Here is a 13,405-nt window from a genome sequence, read left to right on the forward strand (position 1 = left end):
GTCCATCATGACCCTTTCCACGATCTGTGGTCCCGTCAGCGTCTTGGACTGTAGCCATTTTGAGGACAGATGGACGAGGTCATGCATCTGTGAACGTGGAGGCTTGTCCTTATGGAACTCCCAGCGGTGGACCCATTGGGCACGAACAAAGGTGGTGACTCCCAAGCGAGTTAGGATCTCCTATTTTAGTTTTTTATAGTCCTTGGCATCAGCCAGGCATAAGTCGAAATAGGCCTTTTGTGGCCCCCCAGACAAAAAAGGTGCCACCAGACTTGCCCACTGCTCCTGGGGCCAACTCTCCCTTTCGGCCGTTCTTTCAAATGCGGCAAGATAGGCCTCCACATCATCGCCCGAAGTCATCTTTTGGAGGAAGTGACTGGCTCATACGGAGTGAGTGGTGGTGGGAGGACCAGTAATAAAATCTCTGGGCCGGGCGACCAGGTGCTGTACCACCTCTTTTATGGCCTGGCTGTTTTCCGCTAAGGCCTGGCGGGTTTCCTCGATCAACCTGTTGTTGCCCCTGGGCTGTCTCCAAGGCCAACAGTTGCACCCTGGTGGATTCCTGCAGAGCCCTGGTAGCTTCCTGCTGAGCTGCTGTAGCTTGGAGCAAGGCCTTAATTATGTCCTCCATTTTGTCCTGGGGTGTAGGTTGGAAGCTGAACCTTGCCTCTCTGAGCATTGGCTGACGCCTCCTCTATGGGACTCCAAGGACACAGCGTTATTTCCACACTCACAAATTGGGTGTCTGTCCCTTTAATTTTTAAACGGAAAGTTTTCCTCTCGCTGCAACTTCAGTGTGTGTGGGTGCCCGCATTCTCCACCATATTGTGACACAGTTAGGTTAGGGGGTCCCTCTCCTGGGTAGAGGACTCCTTCCTTACACACACACACAGCAGCAGGGAAGCAGCACACCAGTCAGGATGCAAGTACAAGCTGGTCGGTGCCAGTCTTTATTGTACAATGACAATATAATGATTTTTTATATTTATTTCCTATTAAATATTGTATATTTGTATCATTTTAAATTTGTATTATACTTTGCATTGGTGTGGCTTGACGCGCTTCAGCCACTGCTGTGGCCTTTTTCAAGCTGTGGCTGAAACGCGTTGCTGTTCTCCAAATCTACATACCACTGATGGACATTTGCTAATTTCCGGACAGCCGGCATTTCATCTACCTCCTGTTTATATATGTACTGTATATATAAAACAGATGTAAGGTCCACACTCACATGTTCAGTAAGCTTCAGTCCACCCCTTAATTGATGTAGATATCCAAAATCTAAGATAGAGTGAAATGAAAGGACCACTCACCAGATTTTCCAATAAAGTGTAACCCCCCTTTTTACCACTAAAGGGTCACCAGGTTACTACCACCTTTGTTACTCCTAATGTACCCACCCTTACCCTCTATTGGTGGTGTACGTCCCCTTTGTCAGTGCCTCCACCCAGGTTAATTATTTTGAATGTCAAAAGGGCTCACCTGGGAAAACCCAGTGATAGAATATATAGTGTGGTGTATAGATAATGTGTAATCACATACAATACTGTATCATTTCACTTCACATTTACCACCAATGTCTTCTCCTTCCACAGATTCCGCAGTAATGGATCTCCCACCGTAATCACTCCAGGTAAGTAAACACACAGTAGTTAAAAAAACATTAAAGTTACTTTTATAAGGAATATAAGTAAAGGATCTTCACTTGTACTTTGCATATAAACTGCTGTTAATATACAGAGGATAAACACAACTCCATGTATTACATCAATACAATGCTTAATATACAAAACCCTTAAACTTAAACAATGTTATAACATTAGTTAGGAGACTATATTTATAAATAGTTCCAATCCAGAGTTTATAGTCCCGGTTCAGTTTTTGAAGTGTAGATATTGTCTTTGTTAATTATCCTTATGGGGCTTTTCCTCTAGCAAGCCATCACTTTTCCTTGGTCGTATTATAGACTTTGTCATGCCATAGATTAGTATAACTGGACTCCCCCCCACAATATATCTAAGTCCATATAATGTGCTTATGCTGGTACCTTGGTAAGTATATAAGCCTTGCAATATCAACAAATATAGTCCTGTGGGGTTATTCCATCACAGTCACAATGAACATAACTATTCATACTCCAAAATAATTATATTTATACTAGGGATGTGCAGGCTCGGATAGATTCGAGTTTGCACGTGGAGTTCGGATTTTTCCCTCCAAAAAAACGGAACTCAGAAAGAGGCAAAACGTCATCTTGCACGGACGAACATCATCATTCCTGGACTTTTGTCCAGGAATGATGATGTTCGTCCATGCAAGATGACGTTTCGCCTCTTTCTGAGTTCCGTTTTTTTTGAGGGAAAAATCCGAACTCCACGTGCAAACTCGAACCTATCCGAGCCTGCACATCCCTAATTTATACAGCAGTCCTGCCAATGCAAAAAACCAGAGTTTGGTGCTGTGTGCTGTGGATTATAATAAGTGTAACTGGCACTATTTTAGATAGTACAGTAGATGCATACACCAACTCCCCCTGACTTATATCTGCCTCAGGCTGCAAATTCTTCCTGTATTCCCTGAGGGAATAGCTTTTTTTTCCTAAGTCCCAGTCTCTTATAGATATTGAGTTATCTATCCCTTTTGGTCCCTACTCTTTGCTGCCTCAGCTTGCTAGTAAGTCGGTTATATGATTAGGCAGAAATTAAGCCTTTGAGTAATGTTTGAAGGGCAGCTGGTGATTATTGTGAGTGTGGTGCTTGTATTTGTACTCACACCCCTGCGGTATAGAGATACAGCCTCCGGGCTGTCCTTTGTAGTGGGAGCTGCTGCTTGCTTCAGCCTCTGCAGTCAGCCTGAATTCAGGCTGATTTGCCTGCCAAGGACCCGCCTCTCAGACTTCCATCACAGGGGGACTCCCGACAGCCACCTCCTGGCCAACTGTAGCCGGCGCCTGCTCCATGACGCTGGCAGTCCCACTGCGACCATTGGCCTGCTGTCTGAGCCAGCCACCTCCTCTCATCAGGGATCACCCAGATCGGTGCCGGTCCACCTCCCACGACACCGCCTCTCTGGCATCATCAGCAAGACAGGGTGGGTGCCACTGTCCCACCTTCTTCCCCAGCTCCGGCTGGGCTCCCTCTCCGGCTCTGCCCCCCTGCGCCCGGCAGCTCATAGCTGCTCACTGGCTGCCCGGGTCACAGGAGGGCAGGCACTGGAGGGAGGGATCAGGAGACTGCCTCTCAACTGCTGCTAACAGCTGTTATATGTCCTCCCTCTCACCGAAACCTATTTTCCTGACAGGAACCAATTCACTCCCATCTATATTACTCCGCCCCCTTCTGCAACTATAACCAATGTCTGTGAATTGTATATCTGCAGCATGAAGCACCAAAGTCCACTGACATCATAGATATCTAACATGCACAGGGTACATTCATTACTACATATTTACATCACATCACATCTATCCCTACAGTATATTTAACATTTACCTCATAAATGGCAATTTGCTGTAAATAGATGAATGCAAATATATACCTGTTTCAATTGTATATATGAATTATCTCCGTAACCCTAACCAGGGTTACAAAAGCTATCAGCCCAAGACTGGGGTGCCCTGGAGAGGGTTAACCCCTTCATTGTGGGGGTCCCCACCCCCCCAGGAATCCCCGGCCTGGTTGACTAACGGTCAAGTATAATGCTTTGGCCGGGTCCCCCGGCTGTGGCATTATACATCCGCTAGAAAGAGTCCGTGCTGGTTTTGAAAAATAGGGGGGACCGTTACGTCTTTTGTCCCCCGTATTTCCAAAACCAGGACTGACTCACTGAGCCCAGTGCTGGTTGTGCAAAATACAGGGAACCCCTATGTCTTTTTTCCCCTGTATTTTCACAACCAAAAAAAGTCAAGTCCCGAACCACGGACATAAGTACCATCCTCTGAGGACGGTACTTCCCAAATTACAGCTCAGGCGCAGCATTTCACTTCAGTGGCTGAGAGAAGCGAACCTCCTCCTCTCTCAGTCAATGAACGGTTTCCACTATTGACTTCAATGGTGAGAGCCGCTAGGTTACTAAAGGTTATATAATAAATAAATAAATAAAAACAGAAAACTCAGCCGTCACTCACCATAATACATAAATAATGGGGTTTTAGTTCATGTATTGATCAATGCATTTAAGCCTGCAGCCGACATCACAGGACCCCATTTCTCTGCAGGTCCTACACTATCAGTCATACTTATGTGTACATGGTCACTGATATCACAGAGTTTAAACTGAAGACATGTTAACTTGTTTAATGCTCACCTGCCAACTGACATGGCTTTTAAAGGTGAGACAATCACCGAACATAACTGCTGTCATGCTACCAAGAAAGCAGCTGACACAGGTTAAAATAAATGAGCTTACAGTATTAAGGGGTGCATGACAGAGCTGTGATCATAAACATGTTAATTAAAAATTAACCAAATAGACAGCCATAAATCCACTGCACTCGCCACTCCCAGATTTGGGGAGCAAACCTGCACTCACCATTCCCTGGCTTCGGGTGCAAAGTGGCATGTGACCACATTGCTTAAATTATTAAAAACACAAAACTCAGCTCTCGCCATATATATATATATATATTGTGACACAGTTAGGTTAGAGGACTCCTTCCTTACACACACACAGCAGCAGGGAAGCAGCACACCAGTCTGGATGCAAGTACAAGCTGGTCGGCGCCAGTCTTTATTGTACAATGACAGAAATATAAAGAAAACATAAATATAAATCCTAGCCATGTCGGGGCACTAACTTCACAGGTAGTTCCCTCACTACCAGAACCTGGCAGGGCCTAATGCCCTCGCCAGCAACAAAGCACAGCACAGTACTCACAAATAGGTTTTTCAAGTGTCTCTGAGCAAACTCCCTGTCTGCTCTCCCAGGTGAGACACTCAGCCCTAAACACACTAGGCTTATATTGGCCACTCTCAGGTGGAAAACTAACAAGCCTGTTACCAGGCTGCGAGAACCAAAACCTGGAGTGGCTGTGGGTGGATCCCTCCCTCTCCTCTCACCCACAACCCCCAGGTCCCAAACCGGCTTTTCAAAAAGCCGAAACTCAAGCCTGCTACACTGCAGACTTTCTCCTGGGGGTTTAAAACACAAAAGACAGGAATCTGGGACAAATGTACCTGCCACAGACCACTTTACCAGTGATCCTATCACATATCCCCCCCCTTTGTTTCGACCTGTGGGGTGGAACAACTGAAGCCCCCAAACAATGAACGCGTGACAATGCGTCAGCTTTGTCCAGCTGGCTTCCTGGCCTGTGTTCCACTGAAAATTTAAAAGTTTGTAATGCCAAGAACCATCTTGTAATTCTCGCATTACTGTCTTTATTTTCAGACATCCACTTCAGAGGGGCATGGTCAGTGATCAATTTGAACTTTCTTCCGACCAAGTAGAACCTGAGAGCCTCTAACGCCCACTTTATAGCCAACACCTCCTTTTCCACTGTGGCATAGTTTCTCTCATGTACATTCAACTTTCTGCTAAGATAGAAAATAGGGTGTTCCTCACCCTCCTTGTTCTGGGACAGGACCGCTCCTATACCTACTTCTGATGCATCGGTTTGTACTATGAATTCCCTTTCAAAATTAGGAGTCATCAGGACTAGTTGGGAACACAACGCTACTTTCAACTCCTGAAAAGCTCTCTCTGCCTTAGGACTCCATTCTACCATGACTTTTTGTTTGCCTTTGGTCAGGTCATTCAGTGGGACTGCCATGGTGGCAAAGTTGGGTATAAACCTCCTGTAGTACCCCATAATTCCCAAGAAGGCTCTCACCTGCTTCTTATTCAGAGGCCGTGGCCAGTTTTGTATGGCATCAACTTTATTGAGCTGAGGCTTTATCAGGCCTCTGCCAATGGTGTATCCCAGATATTTTACTTCCTCCATGCCTAGACAACACTTTTTTGGGTTGGTTGTCAAACCTGCCTTATAGATGGAGTCCAACACTGCTTGTACCCTGGGTAAGTGAGACTGCCAATCAGGACTATGAACGACCATGTCATCCAGATAAGCAGCCGCATACCGTCTATGGGGCCTTAGAATCCTGTCCATCATTCTTTGGAAGGTAGCAGGTGCCCCATGTAGCCCGAAGGGCAACATCTTGTACTAAAACAGGCCCTCTGGCGCTGAAAAAGCTGTCTTTTGTTTGGCACTCTCGGTTAACGGTACTTGCCAATACCCTTTGGTTAGGTCAAGAGTGGTTAAATACCTTGCCGTCCCTAGTCTCTCAATCAGTTCATCCACTCTTGGCATCGGGTAGGCATTGAATTTTGAAACACTGTTCAACTTTCGGAAGTCATTGCAGAAACGCACACTCCCGTCGGGCTTTGGAATCAACACAATGGGACTTGACCATTCACTATGTGATTCTTCAATAACCCCTAACTCTAGCATATTTTTAATTTCTTTCGACACTGATTCTCTTTGTGCTTCTGGTAACCTATAGGGCTTTAGATTAACTTTAACCCCTGGGTCAGTGATGATGTCATGTTTAATGACCGAGGTTTTTCCAGGTATGTCAGAGAACAGCACCCTATTTCTAATCAGAAACTCCTTGACCTCTTGTTGTTGAATTGCCGACAGGGTTTTTGCCACTGTCACTTCGGGAACTAAGGGCCCTGGACTTACTAGAGGGTCTCGGATGGCCGACAGTACCGTTCTATCTTTCCAGGGCTTTAACAGATTTATATATTATATCTGTTTTGGCTTTCTTTTCCCCGGCTGGTAAACTTTGTAATTGACCTGCCCCACTCTTTCTAAGATTTCAAAGGGCCCTTGCCATTTAGCCAAAAGTTTATTTTCCACAGTGGGAACCAATACTAACACTCTGTCCCCAGGAGCAAAGCTGCGTAACCGAGCATTGCGGTTGTATACCCTCTGCTGTGCCTGTTGAGCCTGTTCCAGGTGCTCTCTCACTATCGGCACTACCGCAGCAATTCTCTCCTGCATTTGAGAAACATACTCAATCACCATTTTGTAAGGACTAGACTGCCCCTCCCATGTCTCTTTGGCAATGTCTAGTAACCCCCTTGGGTGTCTCCCATACAACAAGTCGAAGGGTGAAAACCCGGTGGAGGACTGGGGAACTTCTCTTATGGCCAACAATAAATACGGCAATAAGTAGTCCCAATCCCTACCATCCTTGTCGACCACTTTCCTAAGCATGTGTTTTAACATCTTGTTAAACCTCTCGACCAGCCCATCGGTTTGGGGGTGATAAACCGAAGTTCTTAACTGTTCAATTTTGAACAGGCGGCATAACTCTTTCATGACTTTGGACATAAATGGTGTACCCTGGTCAGTTAATATCTCCTTAGGTATACCCAGCCTGCTAAAGACATGAACTAGCTCTCTGGCAATGGTCTTGGTTGACGTATTGCGCAACGGGATCGCTTCCGGGTACCTGGTAGCGTAATCCATTATGACCAGAATATACTGGTGTCCCCTGGCAGACTTCATTAAGGGTCCAACCAAATCCATCGCTATTCTTTCAAACGGCACCTCTATGATAGGCAATGGAACTAGTGGACCCTTAAAATGTGGCCTGGGAGCATGATACTGACACTCGGGGCAGGATGCGCAAAAGTCAGATACCTCTTTATGAAGCCCGGGCCAGAAAAACCTCTGCATTATTCGCTCAGTGGTTTTCTCTACCCCTAGATGGCCTGCCGTTATATGACCATGGGCCAGATCCAACACTGTTCTTCTGTAGGCTTTGGGAACTATTAGTTGTTCCACAACATCTTCCCCTTCTTAGTCACCTGATATAACAAATCCTGCCACATTGCCATGTGGGGATAGGACAAAGGACTATCAGGGTCTACGGGTTTACCATCAACTACTTTTACATTCTCCCTGGCTTTTACCAAAGTAGGGTCATTCAACTGCTCCACGGCAAAGACCTCTCTTCTGACCTCTAAATCAGGCAGACGATCACCTGGCCCAACAACACTTCCCACCTCAATGGGAGGCACATCAGTTGGCAGGCCACCGTCACGCTCCGCATTCTCTAGTTCGCCAATCATAGTAGAAAAAGGGAATAACTCTGACTCAGAAGAAACTCCGTCCTCCACTACATCGACAACCTTCTCAAATGGATCAGGGTTGTTCACCTCTGGAACAAAACGGCTTTCCCACAACTTCCAGAAGTGAGCAAAGTCTCTCCCCAATATTGCATCGTACATCAGACCATGTACCAAACCTACAGAAACTATAGCAGAACCACATGGTGTCTCGATGTTCACCTCGGCAGTAACATAATATCGAGTATCCCCATGTATGCAGGTCACACCAAAGGTTTTCCCCTCACGCCGCAAGGGGTTCACCAGCTCAGCTTTTACAAGTGTCACCAAGCTACCAGAGTCTAACAGTGCCTCTACTCGGTTGCCATCTACAGTGAGTACACACATGTGCTTATCAGACACAGCCTGCCGGTCAGCCATACAGGCTATCTGTACAAAGAAAGACCCCCTGCGGTAGACATGAGCAGTATCACATTGCATAGGTTCAGTTGTAAGTGCACAATTAGCGGCAATATGGCCGAAGCCACCACATCGGAAACACTGAGTCATATTAATGTCTAGTCGTTTACGGGGCAAGAACCTTCCCGGCCTGGCAGGCCTGTCTCCAGGTTCTACACCCTCAGTCTTAGGTACATTCCACCGCCCAGCACCCTTCTCCCCTGGAACAGTCTTACCAGTGTCTGTGGGAGTTCGCCGGTGCGCCATTGGGGCTCGGTGGGGCATACTCATCAGCTCCTCAGCCGCCGCGTACCTCTCCACCAGCTCGACCAACTGGTCCGCGGACTTAGGGTCTGCATGGCTCACCCACTTGCGCAGAGTCACAGGTAATGATCGCAGGTACCGGTCCATCATGACCCTTTCCACGATCTGTGGTCCCGTCAGCGTCTTGGACTGTAGCCATTTTGAGGACAGATGGACGAGGTCATGCATCTGTGAACGTGGAGGCTTGTCCTTATGGAACTCCCAGCGGTGGACCCATTGGGCACGAACAAAGGTGGTGACTCCCAAGCGAGTTAGGATCTCCTATTTTAGTTTTTTATAGTCCTTGGCATCAGCCAGGCATAAGTCGAAATAGGCCTTTTGTGGCCCCCCAGACAAAAAAGGTGCCACCAGACTTGCCCACTGCTCCTGGGGCCAACTCTCCCTTTCGGCCGTTCTTTCAAATGCGGCAAGATAGGCCTCCACATCATCGCCCGAAGTCATCTTTTGGAGGAAGTGACTGGCTCATACGGAGTGAGTGGTGGTGGGAGGACCAGTAATAAAATCTCTGGGCCGGGCGACCAGGTGCTGTACCACCTCTTTTATGGCCTGGCTGTTTTCCGCTAAGGCCTGGCGGGTTTCCTCGATGGCAACCTGTTGTTGCCCCTGGGCTGTCTCCAAGGCCAACAGTTGCACCCTGGTGGATTCCTGCAGAGCCCTGGTAGCTTCCTGCTGAGCTGCTGTAGCTTGGAGCAAGGCCTTAATTATGTCCTCCATTTTGTCCTGGGGTGTAGGTTGGAAGCTGAACCTTGCCTCTCTGAGCATTGGCTGACGCCTCCTCTATGGGACTCCAAGGACACAGCGTTATTTCCACACTCACAAATTGGGTGTCTGTCCCTTTAATTTTTAAACGGAAAGTTTTCCTCTCGCTGCAACTTCAGTGTGTGTGGGTGCCCGCATTCTCCACCATATTGTGACACAGTTAGGTTAGGGGGTCCCTCTCCTGGGTAGAGGACTCCTTCCTTACACACACACACAGCAGCAGGGAAGCAGCACACCAGTCAGGATGCAAGTACAAGCTGGTCGGTGCCAGTCTTTATTGTACAATGACAGAAATATAAAGAAAACATAAATATAAATCCTAGCCCTGTCGGGGCACTAACTTCACAGGTAGTTCCCTCACTACCAGAACCTGGCAGGGCCTAATGCCCTCGCCAGCAACAAAGCACAGCACAGTACTCACAAATAGGTTTTTCAAGTGTCTCTGAGCAAACTCCCTGTCTGCTCTCCCAGGTGAGACACTCAGCCCTAAACACACTAGGCTTATATTGGCCACTCTCAGGTGGAAAACTAACAAGCCTGTTACCAGGCTGCGAGAACCAAAACCTGGAGTGACTGTGGGTGGAGCCCTCCCTCTCCTCTCACCCACAACCCCCAGGTCCCAAACTGGCTTTTCAAAAAGCCGAAACTCAAGCCTGCTACACTGCAGACTTTCTCCTGGGGGTTTAAAACACAAAAGACAGGAATCTGGGACAAATGTACCTGCCACAGACCACTTTACCAGTGATCCTATCACAATATATATATATATATAGGATTGTACAGAGCCACGGATAAGTTATTCAATGCTGTACAAAATCATTTTTGATGTACGTGTGTTTAATATTTATTCATAGTTTTTTTAAATGTACTTCACGATTATACACCCCATTCTTCTTTTTATTTCAGAAATCAATTTTATGATCCTTGAGGAAGGGGTTAATGGAGTGGAGCTTCACTACCACACAGAGGTGTCACCGGGCCTGGTGACACCCAGTGCGCACTCTGGATACCTCCCGCGTGCCGGAGGCACGCTCGTGCAAAAAGGGGGAGTGGCCTAAATAAAGGTGCATGGTTTTGTGGGGGAGCCCCATAACATCACTGGAGATGTTGGGCTGTCCCGAAGACTGGGTAGTCTGCACTGTTGGCTCCTCTTCTATGACAGGAGCCGGGTGCAGCAGGAGAATGTCACACTGCAGCACCCGACTCCTATCACTGCAGAAGAGCCGGCATTTTGGTGTCACCCCCTCCGAGGTCACCCAGGTGCGGCCCGCACCCCCCTCATGATGCCACTGCTACTTCAGAAGCAATATATGGAATGGACTGCCTCTGATAAATCTACTCTTTATCTCATGAACCCACTAACGCAAGATGTTTAGGGGTGACTGGGCATTAAAGATGCCCTACATTCTACTATTTTCTAGTATTTTAAATTAGCCCCTCTTATGGTGCCCACACACTAGGCGATGTGGTCATGATGCGATATCGTATCCGATGTCCCCTTGAACTCTCCCCAGCAACTCCCCAGCAGTCGTGGGCACGATTTGGTGTTAAAAACTGTCCAATGTGACAAACGATCTATCGTGCCCCCTAACTATTCCAGTGCATCATGACTGAGATTGTCAGATCTTGCCTGCAGCACGGCAGATCTGAAGATGCGATGTACGACCAGCGGGTACGCGCATCGGCATCGTGATCTTGAGTGGACATTCACGATTTGGACATATTTTACACGATCTGTTGTCCCGAAGCATCGAAATCGGGCTAATCATGTAAAATATCGCCTAGTGTGTGGGCACCTTAACTCTCTACCTTCCACCAGGTTCATGCACTTTGTAACACATTCCCTGTAATCCATCACACATCCTTTGGTATGCAGTCACTCATGTAGTGCTGGAGAGCTAGGGGCATTCTTCTTTTTCTTCTCCCCAGAGTTCCTTCCTTCATGGTGGGTGAAGAGTGATAATGTCATCACTGTATTGTGCTCAGTCAGTCTGTCCTCGGGGAGATTGTAAACTGGGTACATATTTGTATATTGTGTGCGGATGTTCCGTTCTTCATGGCGGTCATTCATTGCATTGATAAATACTAATCAAATATTCAGGCGCTTATAAAATTCACTAAAATATATATATGAATGTTTTCCTTTATTATAATGTGCAAATTATTGGAGCTCCTACTGGATCATTCTGGTATACTCTTTTAAATGATCCACAGTAAATGTTATTTACAACAACAAGGAGCGCAAAGATAATCATACAGTTCAATATTTAATATCCATATGCATACATTATATACACATTCAAAATTTACGTTAAAAAACGTTCAATATTTGTGCATAACACCAAAACATAAAAAATCTGTAGAGAAAAAGTCTACCTATACATAGATAATCTCAATGCAGCTGATTTGATTATTGCAATGATGTAGCCTTTGTCTCCAATATAGTAGCCAGGTATTTCAACTTATCTCCAGACTCACTTCTTTAGTGCATCCCACAGGTCATAATGATAGCCCGCCCAGTAAAGTGATGTATGTATAGATTTTCCAGTTCCAAAAGTATAATATCTCTTATAGCAAGTTCTTACCACTCCTGGTATTAGGGCTCAGATCTTTTGTAGCAGGCAGCCGATAGCACACGGTGCCGTTATTTCATTGAAGGGGAAAAAGCACAAGGTAGAAGAAACCTTCGGCTGGTTTGAAAGTGTGCTCAGTACTCGGAGTCCTCCGGCTGGTAGACAGTTTGGCAGATATGAGGACCTTACAGAACAGCTGCAAACAGGTGGATATATCCCTTTCCCTTTACGCGTTTCTCCACTGTTTAAGGGTAGCGGTTTCTTCAGAAGGTAAAAAAAAGAGGCATAGTTTGCAATGTCTCCTTGTTCAGTATTTAAGTGTATTTCAACCAATCACTGATTCACATCTTCAGATGGGATGATGCAATGAATGACGCAGTGCGGTTACATGCAGCATGTAACGATCCATCGCGTCATCATGCACCAGGTTGTGCAGTGTGTACGGCGCACCTCATGTATTGTTACATCGTATTGCCCCATCGCTCAGTCGCAGAGCCGGATTTAGACCTCATAGTGCCCTAAGCAAGATATCAGTTTGGGGCCCCACTCCCTCAACTGAATGCCATTTTAGACACACATGGCCCCCATAGCCTCACACACAATGTCCCCATAGCCTCACACACACACTGCCCCCATAGCCTCACACACACACACTGCCCCCATAGCCTCACACACACACACTGCCCCCATAGCCTCACACACATGCCCCCATAGCCTCACACACATGCCCCCATAGCCTCACACACACGCTGCCCCCATAGCCTCACACACACGCTGCCCCCATAGCCTCACACACACGCTGCCCCCATAGCCTCACACACATGCTGCCCCCATAGCCTCACACACACGCTGCCCCCATAGCCTCACACACATGCTGCCCCCATAGCCTCACACACACAATGCCCCCATAGCATCATACACATGCTGCCCCCATAACCTCACACACATTGCCGCCATAGCCTCACACACACATTGCCCCCATAGCCTCACACACATTGCCCCCATAGCCTCACATACACAATGCCCCCATAGCCTCACACACATGCTGACCCCATAGCCTCACACACACTGACCCCATAGCCTCACACACACAAGGCCCCCATAGCCTCACATACACAATGCCCCCATAGCCTCATACATACTGCCCCTATATCATCACACACACAGCCCCCATAGCCTCACATACACACTGCCCCCATAGCCTCACATACACATTGCCCCCATAGCCTCACACA

The sequence above is a fragment of the Taudactylus pleione genome, unplaced genomic scaffold (assembly GCF_031769625.1).
Source record: "Taudactylus pleione unplaced genomic scaffold, aTauple2 ptg000100l, whole genome shotgun sequence".
Lineage (NCBI taxonomy): Eukaryota > Metazoa > Chordata > Amphibia > Anura > Myobatrachidae > Taudactylus > Taudactylus pleione.